General features: G+C 43.0%; 1 long non-coding RNA gene across 1 annotated transcript in view; it reads right to left on the bottom strand.

Moving 5' to 3' along the window:
- The window catches only part of LOC146007249 (uncharacterized), a 10,205-nt gene extending 2,359 nt beyond the window's left edge, over positions 1-7,846 (bottom strand). The window contains exons 1-2 of the long non-coding RNA XR_014444300.1: positions 7,500-7,846; positions 6,266-6,423 (exon numbers count right to left, since the gene is read on the bottom strand). This is a non-coding gene — a long non-coding RNA (uncharacterized LOC146007249). The remainder of the gene's footprint in view (positions 1-6,265; positions 6,424-7,499) is intronic.
- Positions 7,847-26,463: the final 18,617 nt, after the last annotated feature.

The raw sequence follows: 26,463 nt of genomic DNA, 5'->3' as shown, positions 1-26,463 counted from the left end.
TATCTCTGGTGCCCTGTACTTTGTTTATGTTTTATGTACTGCGGTTGTCGATACCGCTCATTTTGGTACGTTCACCCTATCCCTATCTGTTCATTATTTCACTTGAATAAATACAAATTTTAAAAAAAGGCTTATTGCATTATGAAGCGCCTGTTTTCAAAACTTTTCTAGATATATATATATATAATATATAATATATGACACAAAAAAGAGGATTTTATCGGAGTGCGTTCTGTGTGTATCACCTATGATGTAATTATTCAATCCTTGTATAATGTGAGAAGTGGACTCCGTTTAGAAAATAGTCTTTTTATTCAAAGCACCAGCGCGTTTCGTCAAAACAACTTCATCAGGGGTACAGCAAAAAGAGACCTTAAAACAAGGTCTATACAGCGAAGAAATGTCCTACATATAGTTTAGCACTTTATAATCTGCAGATCCTCCCACGAACACTTGCTGAGAAGCTTCTGTACAAAAACTGATGGGAGATGCTGTTGGCATGTTTAGGTAGTTAAACAAGATAAAAAGCGCTTGGCTAAGGTATGTGTGAGAAATACATGTTAAAAGTGCTTTGCCGTTTTTCCTAAAAAAAGAAAGGTAAAATGTTTACAGCTCTTCGTGAGCTATTTTGGGGTTTGAGCCTGTGCGAGTCTTCCGGCACCAGTTTGAAGAGCCTAGGATGCCCTATCTGTCCCTACGCTTACCTAGGTCTTCTGGCCTTCAGTCTTCTCCACGTTGCGCTCGTTTGCGATCTCCACACGCCAGCCGTCCGTGACCGGAAGTTCGGGTGTAGCGGCTTCCGGTTTCGGCGGTGTGTGCGGTATCAGCTCCCCTGGCCTCCAACGCGTTTCGAGAGTGAAACTCTCTTTGTCAAGGATGCCTAATTGCATTTCCTGTTGGCTTTTTATTCGTTTTCTTCTCCTTACTTTATTTGAATAACTTTATTTAAAAACGGAAATGGTCATGATTTTGGGCGGCAAGCACATGTCTTAAAGGTATATACATAAAAATATGGTTAGTGTGTTTTTAAATGAGGAATGCTGCTAATTCTATATCTATGTTTAATCCCATTGGCTGGAGGGTATTTAGTTCATATATCCACTTTGTCTCTCTCTGTTTGAGGTTTTTTATATTGTCTCCTCCTCTCCAATTAAGTGTAACTTGTTCAATTACATTAATCTTCAAGTCCTCTGGGTTTCTTCCATGTTTTTCCAAAAAGTGACTTGAAAGGCTATGCGTTAGTAGTCCCTTTCTTATGTTGTAGATGTGTTCAGCTGTTCGTTTTTTCAATTCCCTCTTGGTCTGACCCACATACTGTAGCCCGCAGGGGCATTCCAACAGGTAAATAATGTTTTTCAAATTGCAGGTTGTATGCTGTTTGTGTCGATATTCCTTCATTGTTTTGTTTGAGGAGTATGTTGTCAATGGTTTTGTTGAGTTTTTCTTGGTTGCTTTACAGCTGACACAGTTTAGGCATGGGAAGAAGCCTTTTGTGGTTGTTTCCTGCCCTGGTTCTTCTAAAGGGATGAAGCTTTTTGTTAGTTCTTGTTTTAAATTTCTTGCTCGTTTGTAAATTATCCTAGGTTTTGGCGGTATGAGGGGTTTTAGTTCATTGTCCAATTGTAAAATGTGCCAATGTTTATTCAGTATTGTCTCTATTTGTTTGTGATTCGAATTGTATTGGGTGATAAAGGAGATGGGTAGTTCGAAATTGTCTGTGTCCTTTTGTTTGTATTTTATTAGTTCAGTTCTGTCCAGGTGTTCTACTTTTTCTACTTCTTTTTCTAAAATGTGTTCTGGATATCCTTTTCTTTTGAATTTGTTCAGCATTGTTGTGCTTTGTTCTTTGAAGGTTGAGTCTTCTGTGCAGTTCCTTCGAACGCGGCGCAGTTGGCCCCCTGTGATGTTGTTACGCCAGTTGCTGTGATGATTACTGTCATAGGGAAGAATATTGTTGCCATCAACTTCTTTTGTGAATGTTTTTGTCATGATTTTATTTTCCCAGATGTAAATTTCCAGATCAAGAAATGTTATTTTTTGTTTGTCTATGGTTGTGGTGAACTCAAGTCCAGCGTTATTGTTGTTCATGTGTATGATGAATTCATTCAATTGAGTTTGAGTTCCTCTCCAAATGAAGAAGAGGTCGTCGATATAACGATACCAGCAGACTATATGTTCTCTGTATGGGTTGTTATTCCAGATTTGGTCTTCCTCCCAGTATGCTACGAACAGGTTAGCATATGACGGGGCGAATGATGTCCCCATTGCAGTGCCTTTTGTTTGAAGGTAGTAGTCACCATTGTACCAGAAGTAGTTGTTTTTTAAGATGAATTCGATTTGTTCCATTATGAAGTTTATTTGCTGGTTTTGAAGATTTGATTGTGTTGATAGTGTTGATCTGACATGGGCGCATCCAAGGTCGTGGCTGATGCATGTATACAGTGATTTAACATCACTGGTACAGAGGGTGTATGATTCGTCCCATTCGGTATGTTGCAGTATCTGTAATATATGGAGGGTGTCCTTCAGGTGACTTTTCTGCTGTTGTACTATGGGTTGGAGGAATTTATCAATGTATTTGGAAAGGTTTGTGGTAATGAGTCAATGCCGGAGATTATTGGTCGGCCGGGTGGGTTCTGTATGTTTTTATGAATTTTCGGCAGATGGTAGAATGTGGGTATTTTCGGATGGTCTGTTGAAATGAATTTGTGCTCTTTCTCGTTAAGGATGCCCATGTCTTTTCCTTCATCAAGACATGGGCATCCTTAACGAGAAAGAGCACAAATTCATTTCAACAGACCATCCGAAAATACCCACATTCTACCATCTGCCGAAAATTCATAAAAACATACAGAACCCACCCGGCCGACCAATAATCTCCGGCATTGACTCATTAACCACAAACCTTTCCAAATACATCGATAAATTCCTCCAACCCATAGTACAACAGCAGAAAAGTCACCTGAAGGACACCCTCCATATATTACAGATACTGCAACATACCGAATGGGACGAATCATACACCCTCTGTACCAGTGATGTTAAATCACTGTATACATGCATCAGCCACGACCTTGGATGCGCCCATGTCAGATCAACACTATCAACACAATCAAATCTTCAAAACCAGCAAATAAACTTCATAATGGAACAAATCGAATTCATCTTAAAAAACAACTACTTCTGGTACAATGGTGACTACTACCTTCAAACAAAAGGCACTGCAATGGGGACATCATTCGCCCCGTCATATGCTAACCTGTTCGTAGCATACTGGGAGGAAGACCAAATCTGGAATAACAACCCATACAGAGAACATATAGTCTGCTGGTATCGTTATATCGACGACCTCTTCTTCATTTGGAGAGGAACTCAAACTCAATTGAATGAATTCATCATACACATGAACAACAATAACGCTGGACTTGAGTTCACCACAACCATAGACAAACAAAAAATAACATTTCTTGATCTGGAAATTTACATCTGGGAAAATAAAATCATGACAAAAACATTCACAAAAGAAGTTGATGGCAACAATATTCTTCCCTATGACAGTAATCATCACAGCAACTGGCGTAACAACATCCCAGGGGGCCAACTGCGCCGCGTTCGAAGGAACTGCACAGAAGACTCAACCTTCAAAGAACAAAGCACAACAATGCTGAACAAATTCAAAAGAAAAGGATATCCAGAACACATTTTAGAAAAAGAAGTAGAAAAAGTAGAACACCTGGACAGAACTGAACTTATAAAATACAAACAAAAGGACACAGACAACTCCGAACTACCCATCTCCTTTATCACCCAATACAATTCGAATCACAAACAAATAGAGACAATACTGAATAAACATTGGCACATTTTACAATTGGACAATGAACTAAAACCCCTCATACCGCCAAAACCTAGGATAATTTACAAACGAGCAAGAAATTTAAAACAAGAACTAACAAAAAGCTTCATCCCTTTAGAAGAACCAGGGCAGGAAACAACCACAAAAGGCTTCTTCCCATGCCTAAACTGTGTCAGCTGTAAAGCAACCAAGAAAAACTCAACAAAACCATTGACAACATACTCCTCAAACAAAACAATGAAGGAGTATCGACACAAACAGCATACAACCTGCAATTCGAAAAACATTATTTACCTGTTGGAATGCCCCTGCGGGCTACAATATGTGGGTCAGACCAAGAGGGAATTGAAAAAACGAACAGCTGAACACATCTACAACATAAGAAAGGGACTACTAACGCATAGCCTTTCAAGTCACTTTTTGGAAAAACATGGAAGAAACCCAGAGGACTTGAAGATTAATGTAATTGAACAAGTTACACTTAATTGGAGAGGAGGAGACAATTTAAAAAACCTCAAACAGAGAGAGACAAAGTGGATATATGAACTAAATACCCTCCAGCCAATGGGATTAAACATAGATATAGAATTAGCAGCATTCCTCATTTAAAAACACACTAACCACATTTTTATGTATATACCTTTAAGACATGTGCTTGCCGCCCAAAATCATGACCATTTCCGTTTTTAAATAAAGTTATTCAAATAAAGTAAGGAGAAGAAAACGAATAAAAAGCCAACAGGAAATGCAATCAGGCATTCTTGACAAAGAGAGTTTCACTCTCGAAACGCGTTGGAGGCCAGGGGAGCTGATACCGCACACACCGCCGAAACCGGAAGCCGCTACACCCGAACTTCCGGTCACGGACGGCTGGCGTGTGGAGATCGCAAACGAGCGCAACGTGGAGAAGACTGAAGGCCAGAAGACCTAGGTAAGCGTAGGGACAGATAGTGCATCCTAGGCTCTTCAAACTGGTGCCGGAAGACTCGCACAGGCTCAAACCCCAAAATAGCTCACGAAGAGCTGTAAACATTTTACCTTTCTTTTTTTTAGGAAAAACGGCAAAGCACTTTTAACATGTATTTCTCACACATGCCTTAGCCAAGCGCTTTTTATCTTGTTTAATTTGTACCTTACCATACAAAAAAGCTGCTATTACGAGCGCAGACCACACTTCCAAACTTTTCCTTAATAATGTTTAGGTAGTTGCTGTATAATTCACCAACTGTCACTAGACTTCACGCTGGAAACCTCTACTAACCTTACAGCAGTCACACAGTCAGCAGCCCCCAGAGCATGAAGCCTAGTGGCAGTTGGTAAATTATACAGCAGCTACCTTTGCCTGATTACTAAACATGCCAGCAGCATCTCTCATCAGTTTTTGGACAGTGGGCCGGGTCATTTGCATATAAGAGCGCCCAACTTTCATGAGCATTCCCATGAGTATGCTGGGCTTTCTCATGCAAATGCCCCAATCACGTGGGTGGAGGGGGGGTGGCAGCTGCCCGTGCACTTTCTCCTGAGCATCCACACATATTTTAATGGCTTGAGATTCACTTTTATATGCATACATCTTCACCATCATTCGATGGTCACTGACCTTTGAATGATGTGGGTGTGGTGACCATCGAATGATGGTGGTGGATCCCCCTAAGCTGTGAATGGATGTTACTTTGTAACATCCATTCGCAGGCCCTGAGAGGGAATCACCCTTGCAAATGGGTGGCGGCCAAGCCACCATTTGCAAGGCAGGGTTTGGTGACTCGCAAGACTGCGAATTTGCAGAATCACCCAGACTAACCCCCATAGAACATTGCCTCTTGGGACATTTCTGTCTAAGGTCTACGGTATATGAATCAAATCTCTTGATCTGTAGTTATTTAAATGACACTTGTTAATTAAAACAGTTCTAGAAACCAATAATGCTACTTAGAGGGTGGAGGACAAAATGTGGTTCTACAGTGGGAAGATGGTGTATGTACAGTATAACTAAATGGATGAGGTAATTAACATGGAAACTGAGGGGTTGTGTTACTAGTACAGACTACAGTAATAAGGATTGCGGGTGGGTGTTATGAAATGTGTTAGTACTCTGGTGAGGAGAAACTTGGTAACTGCATATTGCTACAATGGAGTCCACTTCCAGCACCCTCAGATGAAACCAGCTATGGTGTAACTGCAAGCCATACTATGCTGCTATGTCAGAGATTGCCGGGATTGTAGTATCACTGGGAGGATGCTGGAGATCATTGGTGGAAGCTCTCTAACAACCATCAATGTTAAACAGAGGAAAGGCAGTTTTCTAAAAACCCAAATGGAGACCCAAACCAATATTTTCCTAGGGCCCGTAGGCTGTAAATCCAGCTCTGATTAGAATGCTTATCAAACCTTTCCAGCTTGCTAACCTACCGTGATCATTCTTTCTGGTGACCATGGTTCTTTCCTGGATGGTGGCTTGCATTACTCTCATGAGTATGGTGTTGTACATGTGGTGCTCTTGTAGGATGACTTTCAGCATCTTTTGCACCAGAAAGATGTCTTTTGGGTCTTTGGTTTCCGACCTGAGACTGAAATATTACAATATAAGAATACATGAATGTTACAATTTACATTTTATTTTAGGTTTGGTACATTGGTTTGGTCCATTGGTAAATGACATGTCCAACTGGTTCTCTGTAGTTCACAGCAATGCCAAACAGCCACAAGAGACATAACATATAGTTAAGATATAGGAACCTTTCCAGTTAAAACTACTATTGGCCGACAGTCAAAATGTCGCCACATGAAAACAGTTGACATGCATAAGGTTGACATGGTCAAAAGGTCAACACGAGCAATAGATGGACATGAAAAAGGTCGTTATGAGTTTTTCTTTTTTAAATAAAGACTGTTCTTCCCACTTAACTTTCCACAATATAGAGGGAGAAAATAACAGTGTGCCGAGCGTAGTGAGGCACCGTGTCTAAAGCATGGCGAGTGAAAGCAGCCACGCGTGCCAACGCCGTACACTTATACGTGTCCATGTCGACAAAGACACCCAAAAACATCAGAAACTTATGATGAACTTTTTTTATGTTGACCTTGTACACGTCGACCTATTGCCTGTGTCGACCAGTTGACCTCGTTGACAAAATGCATGTCATCCTTTTTCAGGTGTCGACCTTTTGACTGTCAACCAATAGTGGTCGACCCATTAACCGTAGACCTAAATACTGTCGATGCTATGACACATACCCAAATATCCATACTGTAGATCAACTGCCCTTCATATATTTAGAGATATATTAAAACAATCAGTATGTTACATTGGGGCCCCTCCACATTGTTGTACAGCTGTTGCATGGAAGTCACACAATTGTACAGATTATCATTTGCAAACTGATATAATGTCCTGCACACAAACAGTATTTGCAGGGTGGGGGTGGGTGTATGTTGGCCGCAGTCATGTCAGACCTATATAAATACACATGTAGGCATCCAATCACTAATCATTGGGTAAGGTTACAGCATAGACATTTATGTTGTGTAATTATATATGTCTGTACAAATAACTAAATATTGTGTTTTGCCTCAGTAACTGTTTGTGCTGTCATATGTTCTTTCACATAATTATTTGGGACAGTTCCATCTCCCAATAACTCACCTTTTCGTGTTTGGTATGCCATTTACCACTAACTAGTGGATGTCCTGTAGCTCCTGGATTTCTTAAAGCTGGGTGCTCACCATGTGGGTGTGCTGGATGATCTCCAGATTTGGGTGTAGCCGATCCCAAAACATTTTGAATCTCTCTGCGGTGTCTTGGAGGGTCACTTCTATCATTTGAAGGGGGATGCCTGGTGCCATGGGAAACGTGAGAATGTGGAGGTTGTCCTGTTACATTGTGGTTGTGGGGATGTGGATGGATTCTGCCAGTGGGTGGAGCACCAGTTGGTCTGTGATGACCCTCAGGATCGCTGTGATTACCATGACCACCTGGACCATCAGCATCATGAATTCCTGTTTTAACAGTATTTTCAAATATTTTAAAAATCAACATATCCTAACATTTATCAAACAACCTTTGTAGGTTTCATAAATCTATAATCAGGTGAAAGCAAACAGGACTTCCAACAAGCAAGTGATAATATAGTTAGTAAATAACTATTTTTTAAAAATCTACTTCTAAAATACAGAGATATTACACCACAGAACACAATAATATCCAGCAATCCTGTGTCTTCAATGCTTGATTTATAATATGTTCTTTATGGTAAAAATTATCCATATATAGTAACATCTGAACCATTGCATACCTCCAAACTTCTAATTGTCCCAAAGAGGGTCAAAAATTGGCCCAAATTTGGGGGGATGGCCTAGCAGAAAAGGGGCAAGGCCACACCCCATATTCAACACTGTCTTGGCATGCCCAGCGGCTCCGTGAGCTGCTGGCTTTGCCCCCAGCTGCTTTGTCTGCAGGAATAGATGCTGTGTGCATGCGCATGACAGGGCGGACTCCCAACTGCCCTTTCGCCACGGGACACTGCCGGCCCTGGGAGGGATGCGGGAACATCCCAAAAACCTGGGACGTTCCCGCGATAAGCGGGACATTTGGGAGGTATGCCATTGTGACATATATGGCTCTTCTGCTCTAGAAATTATGAAATTGACATGTCAATGTGCAATTACAGCCACTTTCCTAATATTCAAAAACAAACATACATCCTGCTGGAATCTATCTCTAGCTCCTCAGTAAGGAACCTCACTGTGGGGTCCTCCTGTAGGGGCCTCCTCACAGCCTGCACTATTAGCAGCCACTGCTTCTGAATATTCAAAAAATAAGCGCTTCTTAATATTAAATATATATCAATTTATTAAAAATGACAAAAATAAAGAGCAAAAGAATATGAAATATTTGATAAAATACAGCATAAAAACAATACACTGATCCTCTGGACCAGATTATGCTCACCGCTCACAAATTGGTTGACTGATAAGACCACCTTATAAATTATTTGTCTATGTCCTTTCTCCCAACTGGGAGCAATCGAGCCAGATGTATTAAAAGTTTGTGATTGTATCCAGATACTTTAATACAGAATGATAGGGATAATTAGCATACTGGTGGTACGTATTTCTCCAACCCACTTACTCCACAGGAAAAGTTAGAAAGTTAGTGTGCTTAAAGGGGTTTTTAGCACAACCTTGTCCAAGTATAATGACGGAAGGGAAGGTACTTCAGTATGGTTTTAGTCAGCGCTGCTAGTTATACATAGACAATCCAATCCATATCCGTGCCCACCGATGTACAGCACAACAATCAGCAGACACAACTTTGCAGCTCAAGGTGTTACTCACACTCGTATCCCTTTAGGGGAGGGGTGCCTGGGTGACCTTTGCTGAACCGCTATCAGCCAGACGCTGCAGAAGGTGTTAGTAATACAGCTGACTATCCTACCTTGCCTTCCGTCATTATATCTGGACAAGGTTGTGCTAAAAACCCCTTTAAGCACACTAACTTTCTAACTTTTCCTGTGGAGTAAGTGGGATGGAGAAATACGTACCACCAGTATGCTAATTATCCCTACCATTCAGTATTAAAGTATCTGGATACAATCACGAACTTTTAATACATCTGGCTCGATTGCTCCCAGTTGGGAGAAAGGACATAGACAAATAATTTATAAGGTGGTCTTATAAGTCAACCAATTTGTGAGCGGTGAGCATATTCTGGTCCAGAGGATCAGTGTACTGTTTTTATGCTGTATTTTATCCAATATTTCATTAATTTTTTGCTCTTTATTTTTGTCATTTTTAATAAATTAATATATATTTAATATTTAGAAGCGCTCCCTTTTTTAATGTTTTTTTTTTTTTTTTTCATCTAGTAGTCTAACCAACTAACTGGGAGCAGCTGATGCTACAGTGGCATACTCGGAATGTTTTGCATTAATATCCTTTGCGCCCGATATTTAGTTTCTACTGCTTCTGAATACATGCAGTGCTGCATTTTATAGATTGTAAACTCCACTGGGGCAGGGACTGATGTGAATGTTCATATATTCTCTGTAAAGCAGTGGTGGGATTCAGCCGGTTCACACCGGTTCTGCAGAACCGTTTCCTAATATTTGATCGGTTCTGCAGAAGCGGTGGCTAAGAAGCGTTGCGGAGGCTCACAAGTTACTTGAAGCAGCTGTGACAGCAGGGCAGAGAGCTGCATGCTTCCCGGCTATATACTGGAAGCAGGTACGCGCCACCGTCCGCGGCTATTCTTAATGCTACTGCTGGACCGCAAGTCAATAGGAGCTCGCGGTCCAGCAGCCAATAAGGAGCGCCAATGGGGGCTTCGTATTGGCTGCCTGCCACAAGCTCCTACTGTCTCTCGGTCCAGCGGGAGAATTCAAAATAGCCGCGCAGATCTGCTTTCAGTATACAGCCGGGCAGCACGCAGCTCTCTGCCCGGCTGTCACAGCTGCTTATGTGGCACCCCGTCTCCTGCCCACCAATTACCTGCCCACCACGAGCAGACATCAACTATCGGCTGACCAGATGCCCGCACGTACCCGTTGCACCCGCATTGTGGGCACCCTGCCACTGATTTCCACCTCTTCTACACTAAGGGACTTATAACCCCTTCCTTCAGGGCTCACAGAGACCAAGTCATCTGGCCTAGTTAAGCCCCCTGAGTTAAGGACCCTGGTTGCGGCCCTCGGGAAGCCCTTTGGTATCCAGCATGAAGCCCCTTGGTATCCAGCATGAAGCCCCTTGGTATCCAGCATGAAGCCCCTGGCATCGAGCAACACCCCCCTAACATTGAGCATGTAGGTAAGTGGCACATGTTTCAAATATGTAATGGGCATCATGGTGTGCTGCAAAATGTGTAACTGGCATCATGGCGTGTAGCACAATGTGTAATGGGCATTACGGTGTGTGGCCTTATGTGTTATTGGCATTATGGCATGTGGTTTTATGTGCAATGGGCATTAGGACATAGAACCTGTTGTTAATTTATTTGAATCCCACCACTGCTGTAAAGCGCTGCGTAATATGTGTTTGCTATATAAGAAACTGTTAATAAATAAATAAATATAGAGCAGCGCTACAAAAGCATTATGTATTCAGAAGCAGCACTTGGCAAATCAACCCTGTAGATGGGGAGCACATATACTGTATGTGTGGGCCCTGTTATGCCCCCTACCACCGTTATCGCCATTTCTAATCCGACCCTGTGTAGAGTCTACCGCAGAAAAGTACAAAATACTTTACTAAATGATCTGTTTATCTATCTGAAAATATAAATATACAGAGCATGATCCTTACCAGGTTTGCCCTGTGGAAGGGCTAGTGCCTGAACCAAGAGGGCCAGGAAGACGAGATACTTCATGTTGATAATTTCAGGTGCAGGGTCCTGGATAGAAGAGAGCAGAGCTGTCTAGCATGATGAGGGAATCACAGCTCACATGTCATATTTAAAGTCCTTCTTAAGACACACCCCTTGTGAAGACTATGCTCTGATTTGTAATTACAGGTGAGTAGGAGGGAGGGGAGGATGAGTCTGGAAATAACATTTTGGTTGGGAACAAAGATAATGGGGGAGGGTCAGATGTTCTGGAGCTTAAGCACTAATGACATAATACCAGTCCCATATTTACTGTACATTCATCAGACCATGTAGCTCCCAAAGGATTGCATTGCACATTTTTCAAAGTGGTTTCTGTAGTTATGATTCACTTCTCAAACATACTTTGTGTAATGAGGGTTGTGCTAAAATTATAAGGCACTGTACAGAAGTCATGAATGAATATACAGTATATATAGTGGATACTGGGGGTATGACGTGGACAGTGGGGATGTGAACCATTGTGTATTAGCACAGCTCCAGTTACGTAAATTACGTACTTTACGTAGCCAGCATAGTGGTGTATCGGTATTCTCAATACACCACTACGCAAACTACGTAATGGGCTCCCTGCTAATATATACTGTAAGTACCCAAAAATTGTTAAACGAAAGTACTAAAAAGAGCTACTGTATTTCTGACACAATACAGGACATTGTTTACAATTGAGCATACAAACTGATGACGGAAAAAAACTCGTTTGGTGGTAACTTTAAATAAAGCCCCCAATGTGGGTGACCCTGATCACGCATAATACTGAAGGCTTTTTAAAAAAAAAAAGTTCATTGCATTAAGACTGCTCTTCCTGTTAATGTATGCATAGATTACTGTACAATGATTGTGGTGGAGCCAGATAACCTGCTGCACTCTAGCTGCTGTGGAACTACAAGGGGGTGATTCTAATTGACTTGCAGCTTACTGAGTTCTTGTGATGCCACCTCAGCGAATACACCCCCTCCTCACCAGCCCGCAGCGGCAGAATTCATTCGATGGTTACTGACCATCGAATGATTTCTCCTGCCTTCGCAAATATATGTCAATGGAGACTGACTTTTATTTGCGGCATCTGGGACAAAGACAATTCAGGTGGCTGACGTCATGTGACATCAGCCGCCCCCAGCAGACGCATGAAATGCTCAGTGTTCCCATGGCCCAGCAGTGCCACTGCCACCTTTCTCCCCCGCCTTCCTTCACCACTGTGATGGGCCCATTGTCAATCACAGAGGCCATTCGCAGTTGGAGTTTGCACATACGCAGAAATGCGTATGCACAAACCCCAACCATCCTGGGCGGGGACCGTATCCGGTTCACTAGGAGGGAACCAGAATCAACCCATACAAGTCATAGAGAAAAACGGCGAACATCAGGACATGCTGGGAGTTGAACTCCACAACAGCTGCATGTAAGGGGGCTGATAGCTACAGTATGGCCCTGTTCTCTGAATATCTGTATTAATACTGTACATAGTAACATTTGAGCACATGCTATCACTATCAGCAGATATAGTGGTTTATGCCTGAATCCTTAGATGTTTTGGCCCCTGCTGGAGTTTCCCAGAGCTCTATAGCTAATTCTATAACTAAAGAAGAAAAAGAGAGCGCACTGTGTTGATCTTTAATTTATTATTATTTTTAACCCAGTTTATATTAACTTCAAGAAATACACAATAAAATCATATCAATATAAAAATACATTCATTTAGACAGTGATTAAAATAATCGATTATTAGCATCCAACTATATCCACTCAGAGGACAGTATTCAATGAGGCTGATTCGCCATGTTTTATGGCGATTTTGTGCTATTTTCGTGCTGTAAGGCGATTTTTTTGACTAAAACGGTGAATCACCCTATTCAATGACCAGATGGCGAATACATTTTAAGGTTTTTATCGCCATGATTCACCGAGTAGCAATCGCTATCTTTTTATGGTGAAGTGGAATGTGAACTTTTAAAATAAAGTGTTTTTTTTTTTTTTCACAGAGCAGCCAGCAGGGGGCCGGGAGCCGAGCCGCTCATTAGATATTCATATATTCACTGCACCCGATCATTACATATGCACGATCGGGTGTAGTGAATACCCGGTCCCCTGTTGGCTATCCCGGGGGGCAGCCTTTGCTGCCTGGCTCCCGGTGAGCCCACCTCCCCCCACAAACGTTCTGGGGCAGGCAGGGAGACTTCCATCTCCCTGCCTGCCGCCGTCCTCAGGCTCCCTGCTGCGTCGCCGCAGGAGTTAAAATTCGCCGGTCAGGGGCAGTGAGCCCCTGACTCATTGAATACTGGAGCCGGCGAGGCTCCGGAAGGTGTCGGGCAGTGGCGAATGCGCAGCGAATCCTAAACAGGATTCGCTGCACATCGTCAAAATTCTCATTGAATACTGTCCAGAGCCTGATGTTATAACATTATGCCTTCAGAATAACCTCAATGTTGAATTAATTGAAAATATTTCATTAGGGAGCTCCCACTGGACCGAAGTGTCCAAACAGTTTCCTTAATTTAGAAGTAATTGTACTAAATGCTTCGTCTAGTGACAATGTTCCAGGTGGAATTAATGAATATATTACCGGCTTTTGCGGGGAGATAGATGCGGTGATGCTCCTATTCAAGTGTCCGCTACCACCGGTGTTGCTCCGATGTAGAGGGAGCCAGTACCGGGAGCAGACACAGTGGTGCCGGGGTGGTGGCCGGTTTGCTGACAACCAGCGTGGCAACATTTGAGCACATTCTTCTTGTATTTTTTGATTTTTTGCCCACTATCAGCAAATATAGTGGATACCTGAATCCTTAGATGTTTTGGCTCCTGCCGGAGTTTCCCAGAGATCTATAGCTAATTCTATAACTAGTTGGCAGATTAGTTCCTGTTATTACAGATTTGTATGGTAATTAGTCCCCGGCATTAGAAATACTCTATTGAATGTCACAATTCAAATACAACACACACATTTAATACACCGTCACTTTTGAAAGAACTCACTGAAGCAAACGGCTTCGTTTCTTATGGTGGGATGTATCAAAGGAAAACAGCGGTTAAAAAAACAAAAGACACTTCTGGGTTTTTACTGCATTTTTATATGTATCAATTAGTGGGTGCCAAGTTTTTGATGCTGAGGGTTTCGCCCTATAGAAGGCTATACTGCCACCCCACAACACTTGCTAAGGCCCCCCCCCCCCTCTCCTGGCAGCCTCCTGGTGTGCTCTCAGGATGCGGTGACCTCCTCCTGAGCAACAGTGACTTCACCCCCGGGCGTAAGAGATGAGGGAGACCTACGGACACCCTCTTCACTGGCTGCTCCGCAATGGGGCAGATCTTTTCTGAAGAGCTTTCTTTTACGATACTAATCGCATATGTTAATACAAATGCGATTAGTAATGTTTGGTATTTTGCATTTTGAACTGTTAACACATCCCGCCCTTAGTGATGTCACTAGCCATTTATAGTGAGTTGGCCAGGAAGGAGAGGGGAGAGCAGGAGGGGAGGGGGGAATTACTGCCTTGTCCAGAATGAAGGTGCACACACACTGTGAGATTTTAAATGTGTACAATTTTGGCTATGGACAATATTTTGTTTCAGTACAATTTTATCTATATTGTACTATAGATTGCACACTTTCTAGTCAAATAATGTTGCCTTAACAGTCTAGTTCTTGTGATACCGACCGCTTGGGGGCGAGCATCGCAATCGCAACCTATATACACGAGTGATGATACTGTATGTACTATGTTTTATACAGATATGGACTATATATTGCATATTGGTAGTTCATATCGCACCGTGTGTATGCCCTTTGACAAGAATTCTAATGGTCCTTGACAGATAGGTCCTGTGTATTATGGGGGTGATTATAGTTTAATCAGATGGGGCCCCGTTTCTGATGTTGGAGATCTCTGCATGCGCAGCTGGTATCACACTCGTCGAGGCGTACACTTTGTTGAGGGAGGGGAGGGGGTGCGCAGGGGGCTGTGGAAGGGGAATGCCCAGCGTTTTATGGCATGCCCATGAAACTGGTGGGCACTGCACATGTCGATGCCTGCATGGGGTGGGTGGTTGACGTCACATAATGTCAGCGCCTTCCCCCTTTTTGGCAGTCTGAGGCAGTAATAAAAGTCATTTCAGACTAGGGATGTGCACTTTTCACGTTTTCTGTTCTGATTACCTTCAGGCTTTGGGTTCTAATGGGTTTTGCCAAAACACCCCCTAAACGTTTTGGGTTCTGATTTTTTTTTTTTTAAGCATAAAAACTTTTTTTTTTTTTTGCACCTACGCTATAATTAACCTCAATAACATTCATTTCCACTCATTTCCAGTCTATTCTGAACACCTCACACCTCACAATATTGTTTTTAGGGCAAAAGGTTGCTCCAAGGTAGCTGGATGACTATGATAAGCCACACAAGAGTGCGGCACAAACACGTGGCTCATCTAGGAGTGGAACAACAAGAAAGATGGCAGCGCTGTAATAAAATTAAACATATGGGATTGCCTGTTATTTCATTATTTATTAACACATGATGTACACATTAAAAATATTTCAAATTCAAAATTCAAAGTACATTGTACCCTCCCCTGGTGGCTGGCGTCTTTATAGGAAACAGTCCTCCTTTAAATGGGACAGTTTATGGCAATGGGTAAAGGTGAAGTTTGTGAGAAATTAAGGATGGATCTCACCACTTGAAACTTGGGATTCTTTCCGGGCTTGGGTTCGCGGTCCTCACTATTTCTGTGGAAATGTTGAATGGATGTATTGCACAACCGCTGGAGGATGGTCAAGAACCTTGTGGAGCTTCCCAGTTTGTGGTATCCAGATGGATTATTTTTCTCAATGGGATGACAGCATTGCCAAGTGTATTGGAACGATTTCTCCGGAGGTAGCCAGAGTAGAATGGAGGATCTGATTGTCCTTAGAAGTGTACCAGGGGGGGAGTACAGTGGCCCACCGATGCGTTTCGCTGAGTGTTCAGCTTTTTCAAGGTGATGCCAGGGTCTGGCCATGTGGGGTTTATATACCCTGTATTGTTATGGTTCCTCCCCACAATCAATCAGGCAATCCCAATAATAAACCAGTTGTATTAAAAAAAAAAACACAATTAAACAAACATATTATTTTGAGCAGAAGACATTCTTAAAAACGATTGAAGTTTATACTTACTAGATTTCTATTTTTCCCGGACTAGCGGTATTTCCGCTTTACTTCCGTCATCCGGAGCGTCAAATGACGCAGTTCTGGCTTGTGGAACGCTAGAAAACATCGGTCCCCGGAACGCATCATTTACGGCGGCCGCGTCTAGCACATTTGTTTGGATTCCATGGCAACAGTGCGTGCTGGCCGTCATCCTACTTGCTGGTGTATTTTAGGTTATAGCGCCAGCATTATGTACCTCAGTCCGTTAATGAATTTGATTATGTTTTAGAAATGGGTTTCAAATATTTTTTCTATGGATATACAGGGAAATGAATTCCAGGAAGATTCATATGTGGGATAAGTCCCCTTATCCCACATATGAATGACTCTCAGCAGTGGGATTAATGAATGGTGATGGCTTGATCGTGTTTACCACCAGCCGAGGAGCAGTGGGGGATTCCTGCAGCAATGCAATAGCTGCAAAGGAGTGGAGTCTTCTGACCAGATATAACCAGATGACAACCAGCCGAGGAGCAGTGGGCAATTCATGCAGCAATGCAATAGCTGCAAAGGAGTGGAACCTTCTGACCACAGACGTCGACCAGGCGAGGAGCAGTGGGCGATTGGTGTAGCACTGATTTGTTCTGAGAGTGTGTATCTTTTTTTGTCAGTTTAATATCCAATAAGACCACTATCTGGCTTGATCGTGTTTACCACCAGCCGAGGAGCAGTTGGCAATTCGGCAGCCTTCGGCAGGCAGTGGCAGAATGGCACACAGTCATGTATGTGTTATCTGTGCTTAAGGTACAGTGCCTCCATTAACAACACTTCAGAATGGCTTCCCAGAGAAACCTGTAACACCCTATCTAAGGCAGTAGATGCACCAGTAGACTGGTATTATTTATAAGGTAGTAGAGTAGATGCACCAGCAGAGAGGTATAATATATACAGCAGTAGATGCACCAGCAGAGAGGTATTATATGTACGGCAGTAATATGGAATGGAACCTACGGACCAGACATAACCAGGCGACCACCAGGCGAGGAGCAGTGGGCGATTCGTGCAGCACTGAGTTGTTCTGCGAGTGTGTATCTGGTTTTTGTCACTTTAATAACCAATAAGACCCCTATCTGGCTTGATTGTGTTTACCACCGGCCGAGGATCAGTGGGCGATACGGTAGTAGAGAAGATGCACCATCAGAGAGGTATTATATTAAGGCAGTAGATGCACCAGCAGAGAGATATTATATATACAGCAGTATAATTAAGCACCAGCAGAGAGATATTATTTTTATACTGCAGTATAATTATGCACTAGCAGAGAGATTATTTTTATACAGCAGTATACTTAATTATGCACCAGCAGAGAGATATTATATATACGGCAGTTTATCCACCAGCAGAGAGATATTATTTTATACGTCAGTATAATAATTATGCACCAGCAGAGAGATATTATATTTATACGGCAGTATAATTATGCACCAGCAGAGAGATATTATGTTATACGGCAGTATAACTAATATGCACCAGCAGAGATATTATTTTATTTATACTGCAGTAGATGCACCAGTACACTTTTATTAATATTTATTTATACAGTATGTTAGACTCAGTACAGTAGATGCACCAGCAAAAAATATGTTTACTATTTATATAAGGCTGTAAATACACCAGTAGGAAGGTATTATACAGCAGATGCACAAGCAGTCTGATATACAGGTGGTTAATACTGTAAGTTTAACAACAGCGCACACTGCACAGTCATATACACATGTCTATTACTGATTGAAGTGGCCAGGGGGATGCAGTTTAAATCCCGGCGGTCGGGATCCCGGCGTTCAAAATCCCGACGCCGGAATCCCGAACGCCGAAATCCCGACACTTTCTCCCCCCGTGGGTTTCCACGACACCCTAAGAGGGAGAATAAATTAGTGTGCCGAGCGTAGTGAGGCACCGGGCCCGCCGCATGGTGAGTGCAGCGAGCCCACAAGGGGGGGCGATCCACATCCCCCCCTTGTCGGGATTTCGGCGTTCGGGATTCCGGCGTCGGGGTTTTGAATGCCGGGATCCCGACCGCCGGCTTTTCATGCCGAATCCGTGGCTAGGTACTGGCTGGGCTGGCAGCCACTGGCAGTGCAGAGCACACACCACCAGAGAGCAGAGCAGACAGTGGCACTAGTAGGCACTGGCAGTCGCCCCAGCAGCAAAAAAAACACAGCTCCCTAACCTACCTAACCTAACAAAGCTCTGCACACAGACTATCCCTACTCTAACAAGCTCAAATCATGAGTGACAAATGCTCACTATTTATATAGTGGTCCGGATCTCGCAAGAATCTGGTGCTGGGCAATGACGTTTTGCCCGCGGGCCCGGATCTGAGTCAGAAGCCCAGAGTCAGGGAAGCTCCGAGCGCCGCACAGATCTGGGCTCAGATTGATGACGTTCGTGTGGGCTCAGATCTGGGAAATCCAAGCCCGCACATCTCTATTTCAGACTAACTTTTATTACCATAGGGGAGATAAATCATTTGATGGTAGTTGACCATCAAATGATTTCTGTCCCCTTTGGCCGCATGTGAGGTGATGTGTTCTTATACACATCCCCCCGCATGCTAGCAAGGTGATGAGGGTGGTGCAAGCGGTGGTCGTTCGACAGGGTGGCGCTGACTTATTCGCTAGGCTACAAGTGTATGCAGCCTAGCAAACAAGTCCGAATCAGGCCCTATATCTGTTCAAGTAAATTCCCATAGAAGCCAGTTGCTAAGAGAGTAGGGAGAGAAGCCGCTGCACATGCAGTAACATTGAGAGGTCAATAACTAATGGAAATAATTTTTCTACATATGAATAATAAATTATGGGCTGAGTTTTAAATTCTATCTATGTTCTATGCAAAGAAGATTTAGGGTCGCATTTATCAAACCATATTTGCGGCTAAATCCCAGAAAACACCTGTTTTCAGGAGTTAGCCGCAAATATTAAGTATCACTGAAATGTTCCAAAGGGGGACCGGAGCAGGAATCTCCGATCTCTGCTGTGATCCCCCCTGCACCACCGCCGGCCACACCCCCATAGGTTGCTATGGGGGTGTGTGAAGCTGCCCAATGTATCAACATTGGGCAGCCTGGCTTTGCATCCCTGAGCTATCGCCATTCTGAAATGGCGATAACCCATTGTAGTCTATTGCTAATGTAGTCGTTCCCAAACTCTTTGAATCATGGCACCCTACAGTATCAGAATATTTTTCACAGCACCCCATGGCCATAAGTTTGTTATTGAGATTTTTTTTAAATATATTAAATTAAATAAATTGGGATTCTATTTTAGCCTTAGGTCCAGTTATGTGGTAAGGTGCAGGATTCACTTCTGTTTACCCACATATTTTATAATTGGAAGCCACAAAGCATTGATTCTGCCTATTTCAATGACCATAATTAATTTGAATTTGTTCTGGACAACCAACCAGAGGCACCCCTGCAAGTGCTTCAAGGCACCCCTGGGAACCTAGGCACACAGTTTGGGAACCACTGGGCTACGGGATTACACTGCTGCCTGAGCAGTGCGGTCAGCGGGGTCATGGTGGGTCAGCGCTAACCGCACATGCGCCGACCCACCCCGACTTCTGGTTGGGCGCATCAGAGGGATAGGTTCCATTTGGAGCCCTGTCCCTGCGGGCAAGGGGATGATACATCCCAGCTATATGATCGCATTTTACAATGCTATCCTGGGCGGTAATATTCCGCCCAGATCGCATTGTAAATGTGATAAATGATAAATGCGCCCCTTAGCCTTTAAAACAAAAGTTTGTTTATAAAACATAATAACTTTGTCAGCTTAATTGTTGCATGTTATTAATAAAAAGGTTTGATTGCCAATTTTCACACCTACCCTTGGCACTCAAAGGGTTAAGGCAACATACACAAATTTTGTTTAAAGTCTTAAAGTCTTATTTTGCATAGGCTTCCTTTGTTTCATTTAAAACACAAGAAATAGTTCATTATGTACGATAGATAGATAGATAGATAGATAGATAGATAGATAGATAGATAGATAGATAGATAGATAGATAGTGTTTTTTTATTTATTTTATTACTTAAAGTTGTAGAATATATATGCAGTATATATTGCAGCATGCCACAAAAGATATATTAGTGGCCACCTGCGCCCACCCAGAATTGCCGCTAGAAGAACCACAAAATTGGGCTACCAGACCCAAGACGTATATGTAACACAGGAGGAGTGGATCTCCACAGCGCTATTCACAGGATAAATTCTCAAATGGAAAGTATCGTCCACACAGGTATCCAGGACACAAGGGGAAAAAAGAGGGAGAATCTCTATGTTAGATAGTTTCTCAGGTTTTTCTTCAAATTCACAGGGTGACTCCCCGACACAACTCACCTAGCCAGACTAGGAGATTTTCCCATAAAGGTATCTTTAAATTCTTAAATCTTTAACATTCATATGGACATAAACTCACCCAGGGAGAAGTCCCTATGGTCATCAAAAGGTTTCTTTATTAAAAACTTCACTGGAGCACGTACAGTTCATCCAAAAAGGTCCAATTTATTGTTTAAAAATGGAGACACCGCAACTTCACAACCGCAAAACCAGTCTTCTCACCCGGAATGAGACACCAGAATGACAGTAGGTCCAAAGGATGGTATTAAGGACAGGAAGGTGTGGGTCCCCAGTAGCAGGTCTTCTCAACACCAACGCGTTTTGAACATACAAGTCCTTCCTCAGGGTGTGATAAAATCTAAACTGGTCCTAGAGCAGGTATATATACCTAAACCTATACCGGTATTATCTAAAACATGGCACAATTAATTCATCAATCTCCTAAACACCACATATAAAATCAAATTTGCTCCACTGAATACATACATAAATACATTAAAATACACATCAAACTATTCCTATCGGTTAAAACATTCCATATGGCCGTTACAATAAAGTGCTGGTGCATCTATTAGTCCATTACGTATTTTGCAAAGCCGTGTTCCGGGGTCTGTGTCACATCCGTTTCCTTTGCCAGCACGCTCTCCAGCGTCTTCCGGGACCGGACATCCTTTCCGCCCGGTGGAACGCATATGCGGTTCAACTGTGACTTCCGATGCCTCGTAACTCCGGAAATATCTGATAGCCCTGGAACGCAAGCTTTCTAATTTGCATATACTGGCAGTTCTGGGAATATTCAACTATAGGGCGGCCAAGAATTCTTTACTCCATACACGGCACCATTATACATATAAAACAGAGAAAAGCAATTGGTTATTATCACAATCAGCAACACGAATTGAAGCCTAAGTTAAAAAGCATTTCAGTTCAAAATCGGCGTTTAAACCTCTAGGTTCCAGTGTTTTCAACTCATAAATATATCTCATCTCTGTTTGTGATAATCTCACATCTCTTGCGGTTGTGAAGTTGTGGTGTCTCCATTTTTAAACAATAAATTGGACCTTTTTGGATGAACTGTACATGCTCCAGTGAAGTTTTTAATAAAGAAACCTTTTGATGACCATAGGGACTTCTCCCCCCCCGTCGGCGATTGCTGTGATTGGCTGCTCAATGTGAACAGCCAGTCACAGCGTTTTCCTGTGTTACCGGCGAATCAGACGCTCGGTAACACAGGGATCAATCACCGCCGGGTGGGAGGGGGCGTGAGGGGGTCACCGGTGATGACCACACCTCACCCCACCTGCCCCCAAGGCTGTGATTGGTCCGTCGGACCGACGGACCAATCACAGCCATGGCGCGTGATTTAAACTAACGGTGACTGCGCTGCAGACGCCATTCCGGTCTGGAATTGCGTGCAGAGCGGTCACCGTGCCAATCTGTCGTGATATACTGACCTGATCCTTGCCTGATACTTACCTGATCACCACTGGTAGCGTGCTGCCAGCAGCTGGATGCTTCCTGGATCTTGTGACTTCCTGTGTGCTGCTGCTGCAGTGTCATAGAGTCACATATAGTGAGAGATAGTGAGAGATAGTGAGAGATAGTGAGAGAGAGTGATAGAGAGTGCTATATTTTGTGTCTGCTGCCCCCCCTTTTGTGCTGATCAGTATATCTGTGCTGATCAGCAACTTTTTGGGGGTGCAGGTTTTTTTTTTTATATATATATACCTGTCAGTTGCACCAAAGGTTGTGCTGCCTGTGCAACTGACTGCTGCCCCCCCTGCTGCCCCCCCTTTTGTGCTGATCAGTATAAACTAAGTGATCAGCACCTTTTTTGGGGTCCAGGGGTTTTTGTTTTTTATATATACCCTGTCAGGTTGCACCCACAGTTGTGTGCCTGCTGCCCCTCACTGCTAATCAGTGTTGCATCACTGCATCACTGATCTGCAGTTTTTTTTTTTTTTGGAGAGTGCAGTGGGGTTTTGTTTTTACACCCACGTTGCTTTTGTGGGTGTCCTGTGGCCGCTGAGCGCTGATCAGTGACATACATCACTGAACAGCATTTTTGGCACAGGGTTGATATAATTTTTTTTCTGCAGTTTTTTTTAAATTGTTTTTTTTTGGAGAGTGCTGTGGTTTATTTTTTTTAAATTGTTTTTACACCCACGTTGCTTTTGTGGGTGTCCTGTGGCCGCTGAGCGCTGATCAGTGACGTACATCACTGAACAGCATTTTTGGCACAGGGTTGATATAATTTTTTTTCTGCAGTTTTTTTAAATTGTTTTTTTTTTTTTTTTGGAGAGTGCTGTGGTTTATTTTTTTTAAATTGTTTTTACACCCACGTTGCTTTTGTGGGTGTCCTGTGGCCGCTGAGCGCTGATCAGTGACGTACATCACTGAACAGCATTTTTGGCACGGGGTTGATATAATTTTTTTTCTGCAGTTTTTTTAAATTGTTTTTTTTTTGGAGAGTGCTGTGGTTTATTTTTTTTTTATTGTTTTTACACCCACGTTGCTTTTGTGGGTGTCCTGTGGCCGCTGAGCGCTGATCAGTGACGTACATCACTGAACAGCATTTTCGGCACAGGGTTGATATAATTTTTTTTTTTTTTTTATTGGGATCAAATTCCTGTATAAAGTATTTTTTTTTTCTGCACTACATACACACTACACACTACATACCCCCCGTGTTGAAATAAAGTTTGTACCCCCCCTACACTATACACGTGTTGAAACATTACACTTACGGAAACACAAAAATAAAAATGGCATCCCAAATGTCATCCCAAATGTCATCCCAGTCATCCAGAAGAATGTATTCAGCGGAGGAGGCATATGCCATGCTTGCCTCTGACTCTGATACAGCCAGTGATGCAAGCGGGGAATTTGAAGGATTCGTCTTAACCTCATCTTCCTCCTCTAGTGATGAGGGACCCCCTCAAAGATGCCCCCGTAGAGCAGCTGAGACCCCCCCCCAAATGATTGATCCCGTATGGACCCCACCACCAGACAATTTAGAGCCCCAGGTTCCTGAGTTTTTGGCCATCCCAGGAATCCAATTTGATTCAACAGGTCTCAGAGAAATTGACTTTTTCAAATTATTTTTCTCTGATGATTTTATAAATTTAATGGTGGACCAAAGTAATTTATATGCCCAGCAGTTTATTGCTCAAAACCCCACGTCATCATTTGCTAGGTGGACCCCTGTAGATGCAGTAGAGATGATGACGTTTTGGGGTCTGGTGTTACATATGGGCATAGTAAAAAAGCCAGAAATTAGGCAATATTGGAGTACAGATGTTCTGTACAGCACCCCACTTTACCGTATGGCCATGACTCGGACTCGTTTTGAGACAATCCTTAAATTTTTACATTACACCGATAATGCACAGTGCCCACCCAGAGATGATCCCACCTTTGACCGGCTATTCAAAGTCAGGCCGGTCATTGATCATTTCAGTGCCAAATTTGCAGAGTTGTACATCCCTGAAAAATTTATTTGTATCGACGAGTCCCTTATACATTTTAAAGGAAGGGTTAAATTCCGCCAGTACCTTCCCAGTAAGAGGGCAAGGTATGGCATAAAAATGTATAAACTGTGTGAAAGCACCTCAGGGTACACCCACAGGTTTAGGGTATATGAAGGGAAGGATTCAAGAATTGAACCGCCAGAATGCCCCCCCTCCCTCGTAGGTGTTAGTGGAAAAATTGTCTGGGATTTAGTGCACCCCTTCCTGGATAAAGGTTATCACCTCTATGTGGATAACTTTTACACTAGCATCCCCCTGTTTAAGGCCCTTGGTTCAAGAGGTACAGCAGCTTGCGATACTGTGCGCAAGAACCAAAGAGGCCTCCCAAAAACGCACATTGCCCAAGTACTGAGAAGGGGTGAAAGCAGGGGAATATGCACCGAAAATATGTTGTTGGTCAAATATAAGGACAAGAGGGATGGCCTTATACTGACAACAATTCACTGAGACAGTACCACCTCCGTCCCTGTACGAGGTACCAGTACCCACACCTCAAAACCTAATTGTATCCTAGATTACAATAAGTACATCGGCGGAGTGGATCTTTCAGATCAGGTACTGAAGCCGTACAGTGCCCTGCAGAAAACAAAAATCTGGTACAAGAAGCTGGCCGTGTATATCATCCAGATGGCACTGTATAACGCTTACGTGCTATTCCGTTCTACCAGCCAGAGGGGGACATTTATGCACTTTCAAGAGGAAGTCATAAAGGGCCTAATATTTGGGAACCAGCAGGCAGAGGGCCCCAGTACTTCTAGTACTGGCCCCCGTATTGTACCAGGGCAGCATTTTCCTAACGAAATCCCCTCCACTGCAAAAAAGGGCAGGACACAAAAAATGTGCAAAGTTTGCTATAAAAAGGGAATAAGAAAGGATACTATTTTCCACTGTGAAACTTGCCCCGACAAACCCGGCCTATGTATAAAGGAGTGTTTAAAAATATACCACACATCTATGGATTATTAGGTTCATCATTTCACCGTGCTTCGGGGGTCTTGCTAATGCCACATAGCACCCACCATTCATTCCACCAGAATCTGAGCTGCAAAATACAAAAATCATTCCTTCCCTTCTGAGTCCTGCCATGCACCCAACTGGTATTTTTTGGTTACATATGAGGCATTGCCATACTCGGGAGAAATTGGGGCACAGATTTGGAGGTGCTTAGTCTCCTTCATTCCTTGTGAAAATGAAAATTTTTGAGCCAGAACTGCATTTTTGTGTAAAAAATTTAATTTTTCATTTTCACTGCCCAGTTGTACCACAATTGGTGAAACCCCTGGGGGTTTGAAATGTACACTATACCCCTAGATGAATTCCATGAGGGGTGTAGTTTGCAAAATGGGGTCACTTGTGGAGGGTTCCACTGTATTGGTGCTTTGGGGGTCTTGCTAATGCGACATAGCACCCACCAACATTCCACCAGAATCTGTGCTGCAAAATCCAAATATCACTCCTTCCCTTCTGAGTCCTGCCATTTTTTGGTCACATGTGAGGCATTGCCATACTCGGGAGAAATTGGGGCACAGATTTTGGGGTGCTTAGTCTCCTTCATTCCTTGTGAAAATGAAAATTTTTGAGCCAGAACTGCATTTTTGTGTAAAAAATTTAATTTTTCATTTTCACTGCCCAGTTGTACCACAATTGGTGAAACCCCTGGGGGATTGAAATGTACACTATACCCCTAGATGAATTCCCTGAGGGGTGTAGTTTGCAAAATGGGGTCACTTGTGGGGGGGGTCCACTGTATTGGTGCTTTGGGGGTCTTGCTAATGCGACATAGCACGCACCAACATTCCACCTGAATCTGTGCTGCAAAATCTAAATATCACTCCTTCCCTTCTGAGTCCTGCCATGCACCCAAATGGTATTTTTTGGTCACATGTGAGGCATTGCCGTACTCGGGAGAAATTGGGGCACAGATTTTGGGGTGATTTTTCTTCTTCATACCTTATGAAAATGAAACATTTTGAGCCAGAACTGCATTTTTGTGTAAAAAAATGTAATTTTTCATTTGCACAGCCCAGTTGTATCAAAATTGGTGAAACCCCTGGGGGTTTGAAATGTACACTATACCCCTAGATGAATTACCTGAGGGGTGTAGTTTGCAAAATGGGGTCACTTGTTGGGGGGTTCCACTGTATTGGTGCTTTGGGGGTCTTGCTAATGCGACATAGCACCCA

Source organism: Crinia signifera, chromosome 6 (genome assembly GCF_055691185.1).
Source record: "Crinia signifera chromosome 6, ASM5569118v1, whole genome shotgun sequence".
In the NCBI taxonomy this organism is placed as follows: domain Eukaryota; kingdom Metazoa; phylum Chordata; class Amphibia; order Anura; family Myobatrachidae; genus Crinia; species Crinia signifera.
The sequence above is the reverse complement of the archived record's forward strand: the minus strand, read 5'-3'. Positions and strand labels throughout refer to the sequence as shown.